Here is a 16,401-nt window from a genome sequence, read left to right on the forward strand (position 1 = left end):
TCATGTACAAAGTATTTTCATCCGAGTTACGGATTATTTTATATTAATTTTTAAAGTTTTAATTCAATTTTAGAATTAACAGAATTTATTTAATTCGAAAATCATTTTATGACGTCAGCATGACGTCAGCGGTCAACTCTGACCGTTGACTGGGTCAAACCGACAGGAGGGCCCCACTGTCATTGACTGATCACTAATCAACATTAGTTAGTTTTATTAGTATATTAATTAGGTTTTAATTAGCTACCTAATCAAGATTAATTAATTTAATTAATTAATTTTTAAATTAATTTAAATTATTATTTTTTTCAAAAAAACGTTTCACAGGGGCGGGCCCCACATGTCATTGGCCCTAAGGGCCATATCGGTTCGGGCGTGCGGGCGACGGGTTCTACGGGCGCGGGCGTGCGGGCGTGGGCGCCGGCGCCCGTGTGGAACCGGGCGCGCCGGCACAGCGAGGGAGGCCGGAGCGGGGTGGCGAGTGGCGGAGCTAAATCGGTGCGCATCTGCGAGCGTGCGGGCCAGCGAGGCTGCAGCAGCGGGCGCCGTGCGGCGGAGGAGCTGCGGTGAGCGCGCGGTGGCGGGGTCAGCGTGAGCAGCAGCAGCAGCAGGCAAAGGAGCGAGCGGGGCATGCGCGGGCACGACGCAGCAGGGAGCGCGCGGGAGCGTGGCGGATGCGGCGCTGATGTGACACCCAAAATTTTATTTGGCTTTTTCAAAACTTTTATTTGATTTGAGGGAGGTGATTTAAATTTTTCTTCTAAAGAACTCTCCCTCTCAAGATATTTTCTTTTACGGCTAGTGTTTTTGTTTTGGATTCACCCAAGACTTGATTATGGTCTTGGAGGTTTTCCCTCCTATTTGGACTCAAAACCAAAATATTTTTCACTTGGGAAAATTCCTTTTGAAAATTCTTTTAAAATAATCCTATGGCTTTTGGAATGATCCTTTCCACTTTCAAAAATCTCTCTTGCCATGAACCTAGTGTAAACCACCTCTCAAAAGCCTTTCCTCATCTTGGGATCATGATGTACTTCAAATCCAGCAAGTTGAACCACTCCATATATTTATTTCCATTTATTTCTTATCAAAAACAATTTCTGCCTTCTATCTTGATCCTTGGAGGTTTACAAAGGAGCTACTCTTTCTGCTTTAAATTTTGCCTCCAAACAAATTTCCCTAGCTAGTCCTTTGAACCCTCAACCAAGATCCATGAAGATCCACTGGTCTCCAGTTCAAATTTTTCAAACCATACTTGCTGCAAGTTTGGACCAGATTTGCCAAATTTGATTAAATTCATTTAAATTCTTCTCCTAAAAATCTGAGAAAAATCAGGCAGCCTCTGGGTGCATTGAGAAGTCACCTCACCAAATCCCAGCTCCAGAAAAAAATTCTTCTTGCCAAATCATTTCATCGAACACCTGCTGGACACTGTTTATGTAATGTTCAGTCAAGTTCAGTTAACAGTGTCTGAAACTACTGTCGTTTCTTCAGTGTCCGTTGTCGATCTCGCCAGTGCCCCGGCGTCGCCGTGCTTCCTGTCCCCTCCCCCTTGTCCTCTGCACCGCACGAGCGCCTGGAAGGTTGCGGGCGTCGGCGACGAGCAGGAGGAGGTGCGCCGCCCCATGACCGACGCCAGCGGCGGCTTTGCGGCCGCCAGAGAGAGGCGCAGCGCAGACGGCGCCGTCCAGCGCCGCCCAAGTCACCGGAGGCCGCCGCGTGGTCTTCCACTCCCCCGTGCGCGCTGCCACCCTCGTCGTGAACCGCTAGGCGCGGAGCGCGCTCTCTGCCGCCGCCATGCCCGTACGGCCGCCCCGTCGAAGACCGGCGCCGTTACGCCAAGCCAGACCAGGTTTAGCAGTGGAACGGGACCAGTAACTCTCACTGATGCTGCCTAGCCGCCTAAACCCACTGAACATCCACTACCTCGCCGTAATCGCTCGCCGGAGTGATCCCGTTCACGGCCACCCCCTCGAATCGCCTATAAATAGAGGCCCCGAGCTCCAACAAGCACCCACACCACCTTTGCACTCCACCAAGACCACGCCTAGCCACTGGAAGAGCCCCGAGGGAGCCTTCTTCCCCAACTCCGGCCGCCGCAACCCGCCACGGGATCCAGCTTGATTCGCTCCCATGCGTGCACCCCTGCCTCCCATCTCTTGCCAGTAGCTTCCCTATGCATCCACTCTCCTAACCCGTGCTTCAATTCAGAGTTTGCAGCACCCACCGGAGTTCTCCACCATCGCCCGAGCCGCCGTCCGCCGGAGAAAGTGTCGCCGTCGACGTGGTGCTCTCCGACGACCAAGTCCACCACCCACCGACGCGGAAGGACACGCTGAACCTCTTGGTACACTCCGATCTCCCTGACTCGCCGTGGTTCGACGCCGGCGACCACCGCAGCCTTCGGGCGCCGGCGAGGATTTGAACCTGACGTGTGGACCCCCCACGTCAGCCTCTCTTTCTTTCCCCGTGAACCGTTTTCTGTTGGCGCCTTCGGGCAAAGTACGTTTCCTCTGTGGGCTTGCGCGTTTCTCTTCGAACCGTTTTCTACTTTCTCAGTTAAGTCCCTGGATCTTTTCTGTTTCATTACAGATTAGTCCCTGGACTAAAACCCTTATAACTTTTTAATAAAAAGTGATTTTTTTAGTGATTCTTTTTTTGACAGTCTTATATTTTTGTCTAGTTTTTTATGGTATTTATTTGAAAAATATTTGGAACAACTTTTATGCACGCGTTGGTTTTCACGTTAGTATGCATTTTCGCTATACCATAGGTTCCGGAAGAGGTGACGGAGCCGCGAACTTCGCCGAGCTAGACTCCGACTTCTCCGAACCAGGCAAGCATGTTTGAACCTTTGATATGATAGGTGTTTTGCATGTTTGCGTGAATGGTTGTGCATGGCATAGGAGCATCGGTGAGTATCTCGTTGCATGCAAGGCAACTACCCGTGTGTTCCGAAGTTACCGTGATCTCTGAAGAGAGATGGCCTAGTCATGTGGTGACATGAAGGGCAGTAAGGTGGTACTGTTGTAGCATGCCAGCCTTGCGTCATCCGACAAATTTCCGACGTTGACGTGGACGGAGTCACGTTATCGTTCTTCCCCCTTCCGTGCTACCACATGTTTTCTGCCAGAATGCGGTTTAGTAAGTTGGTAACCTCTTTCCGTGTACACACCAAATAGAGGGGCCGGGATGAGGGTTCCATGGCCCTGGATTAAAGCCAGTCATCCGGTCAGGGGGCATGGGTGTTTCCGGTTGGGACCGAGAGGGGGGCACCCCTTAGAGCACGCGTATATAAATTTGATCCCATGCTACGCGAGGTTGTAGCCTCCCCGTCTCAAGGTTTTTCTTGAACGTTGCCAAGGGTGATTCCTGGCTTCGGAATGTTGAATGGGTGTGTACTGGTTAGATGTGTTTCTTCCAAAACACCGTAAACGGAACTAGTCCCCGTGACTACTGAAATTCGTTGGCTGTGGTTAAAGTACAAACTCTGCAGAGTCAAATCCTTCCGAGTCATCGTATCCATGGTCAAGTAACATGATCAGTGTATCCATGTCCGTGTCAAATCCTCGTGTTATATCTTTCCCCGGTGAATAAGCTTGAGTGGTAAACTTGGTTAAACATTATTCCTGTGGATGGACTAACCCTGTTGTTTATCTCATACCTGGTTATTCTCTTGATATGATTTAAATTCATGAGCTACTAAGTTGTGAATATAAGCCCTTTATGTGATGTCGCTCCGGCGTCCGACTGTGGCATGTTTGTCTTTTACTTTCAATATAAGCCCTTTGTGTGATGTCGCTCAGACGTCCGACTGTGGCACGTTTGTCTTTTACTTCCAATATAAGCCCTTATGTGATGTCGCTCAGACGTCCGACTGTGGCATGTTTGTCTTTTACTTCCAATATAAGCCCTTTATGTGATGTCGCTTAGACGTCCGACTGTGGCACGTTTGTCTTTTACTTTCAATATAAGCCCTTTATGTGATGTCGCTCAGACGTCCGACTGTGGCATGTTTGTCTTTTACTTCCAATATAAGCCCTTTATGTGATGTCGCTCAGACGTCCGACTGTGGCACGCACTGTCATTTATTTTCCGTTATAAGCCCTTTATGTGGTGTCGCCTTGACGCCCGACTGCGGCATTGTTATTCCTGCATTTTCCTCTCGAGGAGTCATTCAGACACTCGTTTGGCCCTCAGTATTTACCTTGGGATTTCGGGAGGACTACCGCCCGACTTCCCCTTTATTTCTCATGCAATTTTATCTATATGTCTGAGTGCACTTGTTAAATCTGTTCATATGCATCATGTTTACATTTGTTATATCTTATGTTCGAACTGTCTTGCGAGTACTTTCATAGTACTCACCTGGCTTGTTGATTTGGCCAGATGTTGACGAAGGCGATCTCTTGGATGAAAAGTTTGATAGTGAGTCCGACGCCTAGAGGAGTCCCAGTCAGTCCCGTGCGATCCTGGATATTGGTCACTTGTATTATATACGCTTCCGCCACCCGCAATAAGTCTCCTCGAGCCTCACTCCGACGCTCGAAGAGCTGTAGTTTTCAGGAGTCACATCACCCACTCCGCTGTGATATTTCCACCACCGTTGTTATCGTGAGTTAGTAGTTATGCCACCCTATCCGCCTTTATGTTTTATTGGCGTGTTTGTAATAAATTGTTGAGCAGTCTCCGCTCAACCTTGTATTATATTCAGTACTCCTGGTATTCTTCTTCTGTGATCAAGATATTGTCTACCAGTAAGAAGGAATTCTTCTCTACTGGTCCGTAAAAGGGATCGGTCTCTCAATAAATATTTTTATTGAAAAACCGGTCGTGACAAGCTTGGTATCAGAGCCAGGCTGACTCTAGGAAGCCACTAGGTGCGATCGCTAATCGGTTATTAGCGTCCTTGTGCTTTTTCAGCATTTTTGCAAATGTAGCTATTTTTCTGTTGGTCATCATAAATTTATGACATGACTACTTAGAATTCTTGCCTACTTTTGTAGATGGCTGGCAGCAACTGCGAGACTCGAGTGTTCACGAACGTGCCCGAGGGGTTTGTCAAACTCCTCGTCTCCATCACCAAGCTCGCGATCGGGCCAGCGACTCGTCCGGAGTTCATGCTTTATCAGCACAAGCTCAGCGACGACGTGTCTATGCACCAGGCCGTGGTGAAATTCAAGGGAGGACGTTCTGCATCTCGCCACTTCCGTTTTGTGGGAAGGGCCATGCCTACGGAGAGGCATGCCATGCAGATGGCTGCCCGGGAGGCGATAGCTCGCCTTCGGGACATTCTTCCCATGATGAAGACTCGTCGCTACCGCTACCTCCCATGCCATGTGCCATACACTTGTCACTATGCATTCGCTTGCTATCGGGGAGAGCGAGATGAAGCCATCGAGATGGTTGTTGAGTACCTCAAGGCTCTGGAGGAATCTTTCGACAACCTCGTGGACGATCTTGTGGCTGCCCGCATGGACTTAGTTCGGGGCAGTCCTGCCAGCAGGAAGGAGCTTCTCCACACGGCACCGCCTCTGACATTCGTTTCGTCTTCAGCATCTTATGCACCGGCCATTTTGGCCACTGCTCGCCGTCTGCCTACCACTGAGGAGTTCGACCGAGTCATCGCTCCTACTCCAGTCAGAGCTGCACCGCCTACCGCGCACGCACTACCACCTGTCGCACCCGCGCCATCACCACAGCGCAGTGCTACGCGTCTGGAGCCTGCTGGAGAGGAGGTGGAGGTCGAGTCTCCTGCGCCGCTGAGTCTTGCCCTCGGCAAGGGGAAGGACATCGTCACCATCTCCGACTGAGAACGCCGAGTAGCCGCGCGTTGTGTCTGCATGTATGTTGTGTTTTATCTGTACGTTAGTTTGTAGTAGTCGTGTACGCTGCTTTCCGAAGGAGTGTGCTAGCCTAATAACATGTCAGGAATGTGTACGCACATCCTGAGTGCTGTATCGTGTATTTGCGTTTCGCGTGTAAGATTTGTGCTAAGCGGTCCTTCTCCGTGCGAAATCGTTTATGTTTTCTTGAAAAATCTTGAGGTCTTTTAAATTTTTGCCTTTGCAAGACTTTCCTTGTGCCACACAGTTCTTCTCATGAGTTTTGCTAAATAATACCCCAGACTGGAAAAATGTCTCGTCCGTGGACTCGTTCCATGCCCAATCAGCCAGAAGAAGTTTATGGGACACAGACTAGCAACAACTTCACTCAGGGACAATCCAATCAACAGGACAGCGAAGCAGCCTTATCTCAAGTATGCCGCCTGTACGAACAAAGCCAGCAACAGCACCAAGAGATGATGAATCACGTCATCAATATGGGGAACCACCGTGAGCCGTACCAACCACACTCCAAGTTGTCTGAACTACAGAAGACACGCCCGTCAACGTTTGCTCACACTGATCGGCCACTTGAAGCCGATGATTGGCTTCGTGACATCGAAAGGAAGCTGATTATCGCTCAGTGTTCAGATCATGAGAAGGTGCTTTACGCACCACACTACCTTACTGGAGCAGCTGCAGCATGGTGGGAAAACTTCCTACACATGCATCCCAGTGAACACAACATCACCTGGGAAGAGTTCAAGGAAGGCTTTCGTGGGGCACACATCCCCAGGAGCATCATAAAAATCAAGAAGAGAGAATTTGATGACCTCAAGCAAAGAGGCATGTCAGTGACAGAATACAACGGTCAGTTTACCCAACTATCTCGTTATGCCTACGACGAGCACATGACAGAGAACAAGAGGATGGAAAAATTCTTGGACGGCTTGGCACCGGCACTAAGATGCCAACTGGTTGTACACACTTTCCCGGATTTTAAAACTCTGGTTGACAAGGCCATTACCTTGGAGAATGAACGCCGCAGTCTGGAAGATATCCGCAAGCGAAAGAGGGATAAGACGACCCTTGCTCGCAACAACCGAAGCAAGACTGATGTTCAGAGGACTGAAGCAAGGAAGTCCACGACTACTGCTGTAAGGCCAACCAGACCGTTTCATTCCAGGGACAAGGACTTCACATACCATCCCGGGGTCACTTGCTATGCTTGTGGTGAAGAAGGGCAATATGCCAAACAGTGCCCAAAGCCAAGGAACTCAGCCCCCAAGCCGAACAATGGTGGGAACAATCCAGCCCCCAAGCGCAACAACTTCAGTCCCAACAACAACCACAGGAAGGGTCACCTGAACCATGTGACCAAGGAAGAAGCTCAGAATGCCCCAGACATCGTGCTCGGTACGTTCCCTGTCAACACAGTACCTGCCACGGTTTTGTTTGATTCTGGAGCATCCCATTCGTTCATTTTGAAGAGTTTTGTTTTGCAACATGGTTTTCCGATACTTCCCTTGGAAAAATCTATGATCATCAAGTCCCCCAGAAATAAGCAGATCGCTCAGAGTTACTGCCAAGGAGTGATCATTGAGTTCGAAGGACTACAGTTTCGAGCTAATCTTATCGTGTTGGAAAACAAGGGACTGGACGTCATTTTAGGGATGGACTGGTTGACCACCAACAAGGGATTTATTGATTGTTTCAATCGGACTGTGATTCTCACTCACCATCATGGCAAGACAATAAAGGTTACAGCCCAGGAGAGACCGCGGTCACGGCAACCAAAATTGAACAAAGTGGACATTTCAGAATTGAGAAAAGTTCCAGTGGTATGCGAGTTTCCTGACGTATTTCCTGAAGAACTACCAGGCATGCCACCAGACCGAGAGATAGAGTTCAGCATTGAGCTAGCACCTGGCACCGCTCCCATCTACAAGAAGCCTTATAGAATGGCACCCTCAGAATTGGTAGAATTGAAGAAGCAGATAAAGGAATTACTGGACAAAGGTTTTATTCGGGCCAGCTCCTCACCTTGGGGTTCGCTAGTATTATTCGCCAAGAAAAAGGATGGGACACTAAGATTATGTATAGACTATCGAGCTCTCAATATGGTCACCATCAAAAACAAATATCCGATGCCACGGATAAATGATTTGTTTGACCAGCTCGCGCAAGCCAAGGTGTTCTCAAAAATTGATTTGAGGTCGGGATATCATCAGTTAAAAGTACGGACAGAAGATATCCCTAAGACAGCATTCACCTCCAGATACGGATTATATGAGTTCACAGTGATGCCTTTTGGACTAACGAACGCCCCCGCATATTTCGTCCACCTCATGAACAAAGTGTTTATGAAATTCATGGACAAATTTGTTGTGGTGTTCATTGACGATATTCTGGTATATTCAAGGACACCAGAAGAGCATGCTGAGCATCTCAAAATTGTTTTGGGAGAATTAAGGAAACATCAGTTGTACGCCAAATTTAGCAAGTGCGAGTTTTGGCTAAGACAAGTTGGTTTCCTAGGCCACATATTAAACCAAGAAGGCGTGGCCGTAGACCCGGAAAAAGTCAAAGCCATACTTGACTGGAAACCACCCGCCAACGTGACAGATGTGCGGAGTTTCCTAGGAATGGCCGGATATTACAGAAGGTTTATTGAAGGATTCTCCACTGTGGCAAAACCAATGACACAGTTGCTCAAGAAAGACAAGAAATTTGTTTGGACGGAAGCATGCGAGAAAAGCTTCCAAGAACTCAAGAAGAAACTAACAACCGCACCGGTCTTAACCATGCCAGACATACACAAGAACTTTGAAGTGTATTGTGACGCATCCCGGAAGGGCCTCGGATGTGTACTGATGCAAGATGGCAAAGTGGTCGCTTATGCCTCCAGGCAACTGCGGAAACATGAGGAAACGCTTGGTTAGCTTCTGCTATGAGATAGCTTCTGCTATGAAGTGTATTGAAGGATTCATGTTTATTTTGATCCATGTCTCTAGTTAATATCATGCCATGTTTAGCTTCTGCTATGAGATAGGTTATTGCAAACGTTTGGTTCTTGCTTGTCATCTGTTTTTTAGGATGCTATGTATTTGGTTGTCTTGCAAGTACATTCAATGTACTGACCTGGCGTGTCATGCCAGTTTTGTAGGCCGTACCCGAAGTGTTCGCTTGTTCCGTCGTGCTAGACCGTAATCTTGCAAGTCCTGTGAGTTGTGGAGCCCAGCCAGAGTTGTTATGCTGCCAAACCAAGACTTCCGCCGTCACTTAAATAGACTTCCGCCGCCATTTAAATAACCTTAGGGCTATGCTAGATAATTGTATTCATCAATGACGTAATCATATCCTGGGCTGACGTGCGAAGGCCCCATGCTCCATGCGGATCGGGGTGCCACAGGAGATGGTATCAGAGCAGCCAGGCTGGCATAGGTTATCGTAGCATTAGATCACCGCTACCATTAACCCGTAATGACCCTAAGGGATTTGACCCATCCCTGGCATCCGGCAAGGCTACTGTTAATCAACAGGTGGCGTAGTCGGGGCCGACACGTCCTCACCCCGCTGTCCCCGCCTAGTTATCTGTGGAGCGAATAGAAACCATATCCTTTCTGGTCGGCCGCACCGCTTACCCTTCGCCATTAAGGGAAAGGGGCCCCACCATGCGGGCATGTCCCGCATAGCTGCCTATAAAATCCCCTTTCCGCTAGCCATATCGCTCACTCCTCAGTCAGCCATGTCCCTGCAAAGAAGCCTAGCTAGTAACACCCCAGTAATGAATCGCGCTCTCAAAGCTCCCAATTTTTACACTCGCACCTTTCCCGTCAACCAAGCAGGCTTTCCACCTTCTTACTGAGATGCTCACCAAAGCCTTTGGCTGTAATGCTAGCCCCTATTACCTGGTGTTCCAATCGGCACCCGTCCCTCACATTCACCGCTATGATGCAAGAGTGCACATCTGCCCAGGTCCCGCAGTAGATGGTCAGCCCTTGGTTTTTCAGGGTAGAGCCATGCCCACTACTGATTTGGCCATTCAGGTCGCTGCTGTGGAGGCTATCCTATACCTCCGAACCAAGTTCCCGCAAGTGGCAGAGAGGCGGGAGTTCTGCTTTTTCCCCGTTGTGACAGAAGCAGGAATTCAGCCTCCTATCACTATTCCGGGAGATGACCCAGCAACCGCTCGCCTGGTGCAATATATCACTGCCCAGGGGATGATGATTGCCAAGATGCTTGCCGAGTTCAGAACTATAGACAACGATGCGGTACGAGTTGTCACGGAAGCTTATAGTGAGGCTCACAAATTTGCATCCCAAGCCGTTCACCCAACGCCATCCGAACTAGTGCTACCCTCTCAACCTGTGTTGTGTCCTAAGCCAAACATCGTCACCCTGGACAAGGCTCTTTACCGAATCCACCAGCAGCATTTTCTTGGATCAATTTCAGCCACACCCCCAGCAGTCGAACCCCAACCCATAGTGGTGTCGGACAATGAAGATGGAGATTGGCTTAGTCTTCGTCCTCCCGGAGAGCCCCTGCAAGGCCAGTCCTCTGCATGACCTCAGTCACGCAGTCAGGTGTTTCTGCGAGTAGGTTGGTCTGTCTGTTCATCCTCGATGTGAGGGTAGAACTATGTATCCCGGAGTGAGTTGTTTCTTTTACCGCATAGCGCTTTCGTGCTTTGTTGTATGCTTGCACTGTTTGTAACCCGTATGATGTGTTTTATGTACGCTTTCTTGTTTGTTGGTTTTGTTTTTGGTTGTCTCTCTGTCAAGCAGAAATGTTTGACAGTGTTGGCAATGTGTTTCTAACAAGATTCTAATCAGTAGAGCATATACACTAAATAACATTGACTCATCTCGAGTCTATAATAAAATGCGCGCTAGTGTAGGTATATGTATGCCAGGAGTACATATACTCACTAGCATTAAAACACTTTAGTATAATTTGTCTGATATGTTTTTCCTTTGCGTATTCGTTGCATCTGCCTGTTTGTTAGTTTGATTGTCCTGCATACTGCACACATACCCGGTTCACCCACGAGTACATTCGGGCAGTACTCGGGGGAATGCAAAGTCACATATCCCTATCTATCTGTGCACAGACCGTGTGCCGGATTTTCAAATCCAAAGCCTCGTAGAGGCATTTCCTTTTGGCAATTCCTTGTCTCTAATTCTTTTTCCCGATTTCATTTCCGGAGGAACACTGCCAAGTTTATTTCACTCGATCCAGTACATCTACCCCAATACAAATTTCAACTCTGATTCTACCTCTACACCTACATTTCGTAGAGCTATCCGCGAAATTTTCCCGTACCCCAGTTTGCTTCCTAGGCTGGTGCAACCACCTCACCTGCATCTGGACCCCACCACCACCATCGTCTCTGCCTTGCGTGGCGCAGGCAAGTCGCCACCCTGCTCCACCGCAGCACCCGATCACTCCGCCGGTGCAAAGCGACGGAAGATCAAGCCTGGTGGAGGACCGCGCAGTGCACCATCTTCTCCCACATCTCGAGCTACCGCACCTAGCCGCCCGTTGTCCCGAACCTGATCATTCCTGATGAGAATCAGCATGAGGATCGACGAGCCGATCAGCATGCCCAGCAGTGCCGCGAGGAACAAACGTAGCGCCGCCAAGAACATTTCCTCGCTGAAGGAGCTCGGCTCGATCTCGCCCAAACCAAAGAGGTAGTAGAGCGACATTGTGTTGCTGTGTTGGAGGAGAGCCGCGCTGCTGTCTTTTATAACCCAACCCCGGTGTACGGTGAGCGAGGTCCAGGAAAACCGCTTGTTACTCGATCAACAGCATCCAGGAGGCGGATCCGCGAGCAGTGCCGACAAGGTGCTGGCCCGCGACGTGACTGCTCTCTGCACCGGCATCGTGCACGCCGTGCACTATGGTATTAGGGTCCTCATCGCCCTAGGAGCTAGATGTGGGCTGCGCCAAGCCGCACATGGAGCAGCGACAAAGAAGAAGCAGCAAGCCGGAGGTAGAAGAAGGAGGCTGCCAGTGGGCCCTGGACCCACGTGTCAGTAGGTGAAACCACTATTCATTGGGGTGCATCTAGCATTTTTTGGGATTTTGTTCTCGAATACCCCTAGCCGTGGATATAACCAGGTTTTCCATATCCCTCCCCGGGTGTTGCAATTATCGGTGCCCAAAACTCGCTGAAATCTGAACAAAGGGTTAAAATTAACCCCGAGGTTTTTTCTCGGAGTGGTTATCCTTTCATTTGTGCTGTAACCCTAGGAATCTCGAGGACGAGATTCTTTTTAAGGAGGGAAGAGTTCTAACAGCCCCAAAATTGGGTTATCAATTTTTGAGCTGTTATTCCTTCTTGGTAATCATTTTTCAAATATTTCTCCTAAGTTTGCTAGTTGACTCTGAGAATTCTTGCCATTTCCAACCTTTCAAAATCTTGCTCATGTCTTTGTTAGTGGGCAAGACCTCATTTGCATCATCTCAAACCCTCTCAAACCCTAATTCCAAATTTTTGGAATTTGAATGTGGCCTTTGTGATTACAAAGGAGCCATCATTTTCCTTGATCTGTTGATCATCCCCTCTGTTCCCAAAGACTCTCCTATCCTCCTAACCCTTGGGTATGCAAAAATATTGGCAAGTCCCATGCAATATTTTTGAATTGTGATTTATTCCTTTTCTTGTCTTTCTAACGAATAAAATCCAAAGGCATAGCTAGTCATCTCCTAAATTCATGAAAATTTGTGGAGATGATATTTGTGCCTAATCTTAGCTCTGGAAAAAGTATTGGCCACATTTAAATAAGGGAAATTGTATTTTCCTATTTTAAGCCAATATTGTATTTCTGCCATTTTCCAAAGGAGCTACCATTTTTATAGCAAGGAAAATTCCCAAATAATTTGTGGAGCTTGTACTTGCTATATCTTCATCATTTCCATCCAAACCCATGCTTCCAGGATCATAATTTGAGCACATGATCCAATGCAAGTTTCTGCCCTGTCTGAAATTTTTGCAAAGGAAGTGCTTGAACCCTTGATCCATTTGAGCTGAAATTTTGCAGGGTCATTAACATTGTTAAATCACCTCTGAATACCAAAAATCAGCTCAATCCATCTACCAATCTTCATGGGCAATTTTCTCAAGTTTCTGTTCAGATTGCTTGTCTGTGAAGGAAGTACCCTCATAGATGATCAAAATGAGCTGAAACATTTCCATCAGTCTCTAATGACCATATTATCACCCTCCTCCAAGATTCACCTCATTACATTGATCTATGTGAGCACAGGAGCAATTCTTTGTTTCTGTCCAAATTTTTAGTTTGTGAAGCAAGTATATTTTATCTTGCTCCATTATGGCTGAAAATATTCCGAGGCCTTCTCCTATCCATATGATCCACCTCCACAAGACTTTGCCTCATTTCAGTTAGCCATTTGTCCTGAGGATTTTTCTCAAGTTTTTGGACAGAGGAAATGCTTGTCAAACAAGTGCCATTTTGGAAACTCCATTTAGTATGAAATTTTTACAACATCATTGTATGCCCAAATCATCAAGCTTTGCCAAGTTTTAGCTCAATCCATCACTCCTAGTGAATGTTACTTCCTGATTTAGCTTCTGGGCCAGATTTGGTAGCTGCACTGCAACTATGTTAAATCTTTGTCCTAATGATATCATAAGTCCCAGGACCGTAGTCCTTGCTACCCTAAGCCTCCCAGACATCTATTTTACCCTTTAACATCTCGGGTTTAATCTCTAGAGTGTGGACAAGTTTACAACAGCAAACTTGTGAAGCTTGGTTCTCTTTGATCCCTGTGCCTCTGCTTGTCTCATTGCCATGGTTTTAATGCACCTTGGAAGGACTCCACTGCTGACAAGGTTTGGCATGAAGTAGATGGCCAGAGCGTGTGTTGTTGGTGGTGACCACGGGCAATGTCGGATTATGAGACAGTCGTGAGTAATCACGATGATGTGTTATTATGATCACGAGATGAGGTCTCGGTGAGTGTTGAACCAAGTGTGGTTCCGTTTGTGATCCGTGAATGATCATCGCTTGGTTGCGAGGCAACCCGTTGGTAAGAGATTCTGAGGGACTCGGTACACAAGTGTGGTTGCATTGCATGAGTAGTAAATTGTTATTTGCATTTAAGGAACCATGGTAGAACAAGAGATGGTTGCATAAAGTTAATATGTTATGTCTGCATTGGGTATGACCGGTAGTTTATTTTCAACATAGTTTCATTATGCCATGCCATGTCTTGATTGAACGTCTGCCATGCTTTGATATGCCATGTTATGGTTAAGATGTGATGCTATGTTTTGTGTTGCCATACTAGTAGTAAGTTGATATGCCATCTTATTGCCATGATAGTAGATGCCGTGATGTTGTTCATGTTTATTTTGATCCATGTCTCTAGTTAATATCATGCCATGTTTAGCTTCTGCTATGAGATAGGTTATTGCAGATGCTTGGTTCTTGGTTGTCGTCTGTTTGTTTGGACGCTATGTATTTGGTTGTCTTGTAAGTACATTCAATGTACTGACCTGGCGTGTCATGCCAGTTTTGTAGGTCGTAGCCGAAGTGTTCGCGTGTTCCATCGTGCTAGACCATAATCTTGCCAGTCCTGTGAGTTGTGAAGCCCAGCCAGAGTTGTTATGCTGCCAAACCAAGACTTCCGTCGCCATTTAAATAGACTTCCGCCGCCATTTAAATAGCCTTAGGGCTATGCCAGATAATTGTATTCATCAATGATGTAATCATATACACATGTGTTTGATGAATATTCATGTACCTGGAATGCTGTATCATGGACCTGTCGTGCGTCAGGTGTTATCCTAGGCTAACATGCGAAGGCCCCCTGCTCCATGCGGATCGGGGTGCCACACAGTCACAGGCGCTGGAGGCGTTGTATGACACGACGGCATCAAGGGCAGTGACGATGCTCGTGCCGCCGTGCTCCCCGACAAGCCGGTGTTGTCAGATCACGGGTTCCGGCAAAACCCTCAAGGTTCGAACACTAGGGTGCGCGCGGAGATTTCCTCCCTACCGATCTACGCCCTAGCTCGCTAAGATCTCGCGGACGAACTCGACGAACTCGCAACACAAAGACACAAGATTTATACTGGTTCAGGCCACCGTTCTGGTGTACCACCCTACTCCAGTGTGGTGGTGGTGGATTGCCTCTTGGGCTGATGATGAACAGTACAAGGGGAAGTACAGCCTCCTGGGGTTGAGGTGTTCTTGTGCTCTACCAACTAGTGGGTGCAAGGATGGAGTGGATCCAGTCCAAGATGATCTGCCCTACTGTGGTGGCTAGTTCTACTTATATAGGCCCTGGTCCTCTCCCCAAATATTGAGCGGGAAGGGAGCCAACAACGGCCAATTTGAAAGGCGATAGCTAGTACAGCTTATCCTGACAAAAGCGGTCTTCACCTGCGGAAAGCTCTAGTGGTGACGTCGTCTCGGGCTCCACGGTGACCTTCGTCCTGCCGTCCAGCTGGTCTTGGTCTTGTTGCACTGACATGGAAACCTTTGCCTGATGCCTCGGTACTCCCCGCCCGCGCTGGCCTCCTTAGCACCAAAGAGGAAACAAGGACGCTGGCGCCCGCCTGATCCCGATCGTCATGGCTCACGTCACGAGAGCCTCACGAGGTTTGCCCTGCCTTGATATCTCCGCTCCTCGCGAGGCAGCCTGGAAAGGCCGCTCCTGAGGAAGTCTCGCGTCATCTGCCTCGCGAGGCTTGGCCCCTCGTGAGGGTCTTGAAAGGCTTGTTGATGAAGATGGGCCGTACAGGCCTGCTCGCATAGCCACGCCGTGGGCCGCAGGCAGGCATGTCTGGGGACCCCCATTCCCAGAACGCCGACAGTAGCCCCCGGGCCCAAGTTGCGCTCAGGCTTGGCTTCGCGCCGAAGCCAAAGGTCAAGTGCGGAGCGCCGCGGGCCCCAAAAGCCTGCGGCCTTGGTCGACGCGTGGCGGTTGATTGGACGTGGGCGGCTCCGCTTCCCCACGCTACCTCGGCAACTGCTCGACTTGACAAGTCCCTGCGACATGCAAGGAAATTCATCATTACCTGTGATCATGGGGGGCGCCGGTTGGCCTTCTTCCACTATAAATGGGGTGGGGGCGGAGCCCCCGTCGCCCATCTCTTCTTGGTTCACTCGCTTCTTCCTCCTTGTTCCACCGCTAGCAGCAATGGCACCGTCGAAGAGGTTCTCTGTCGCGGAAAAGGGCAGAGCCCCTCAGGAGGGACCCGGCTCCCCGGCGTCCAAGCGAGGACGTGGCCGTCCCCGCAAGCATGCCGCGACCCCCGCCGTGGCTCCTAGCTCTCGGGGTGGCGCCACAGTGCATGGCAGGAGTCGCTCTGGTCGCGGCAGTCCTGTCGACGAAAGGAGACGCGCCGTGGTTGCGCGGCCTCCCCGACCATGGTTCCATGCGTCAGAGGAGCTGCCGGAGTTTGTTGTCTGGTCGGAGGATCCGGCCGGCAGCTGGCTCCAGCTCCCCCGCTTCTTTGCCGACGAGCTGCCGGCCTCCGGTCCAGGCGGGCTCTGGCTGCAGGCACACGGTTGCTGCAGCCGGGCTTCTTGGGTCGCGG

Source organism: Aegilops tauschii, chromosome 2, assembly GCF_002575655.3.
Source record: "Aegilops tauschii subsp. strangulata cultivar AL8/78 chromosome 2, Aet v6.0, whole genome shotgun sequence".
NCBI classification, from domain to species: Eukaryota; Viridiplantae; Streptophyta; class Magnoliopsida; order Poales; family Poaceae; genus Aegilops; species Aegilops tauschii.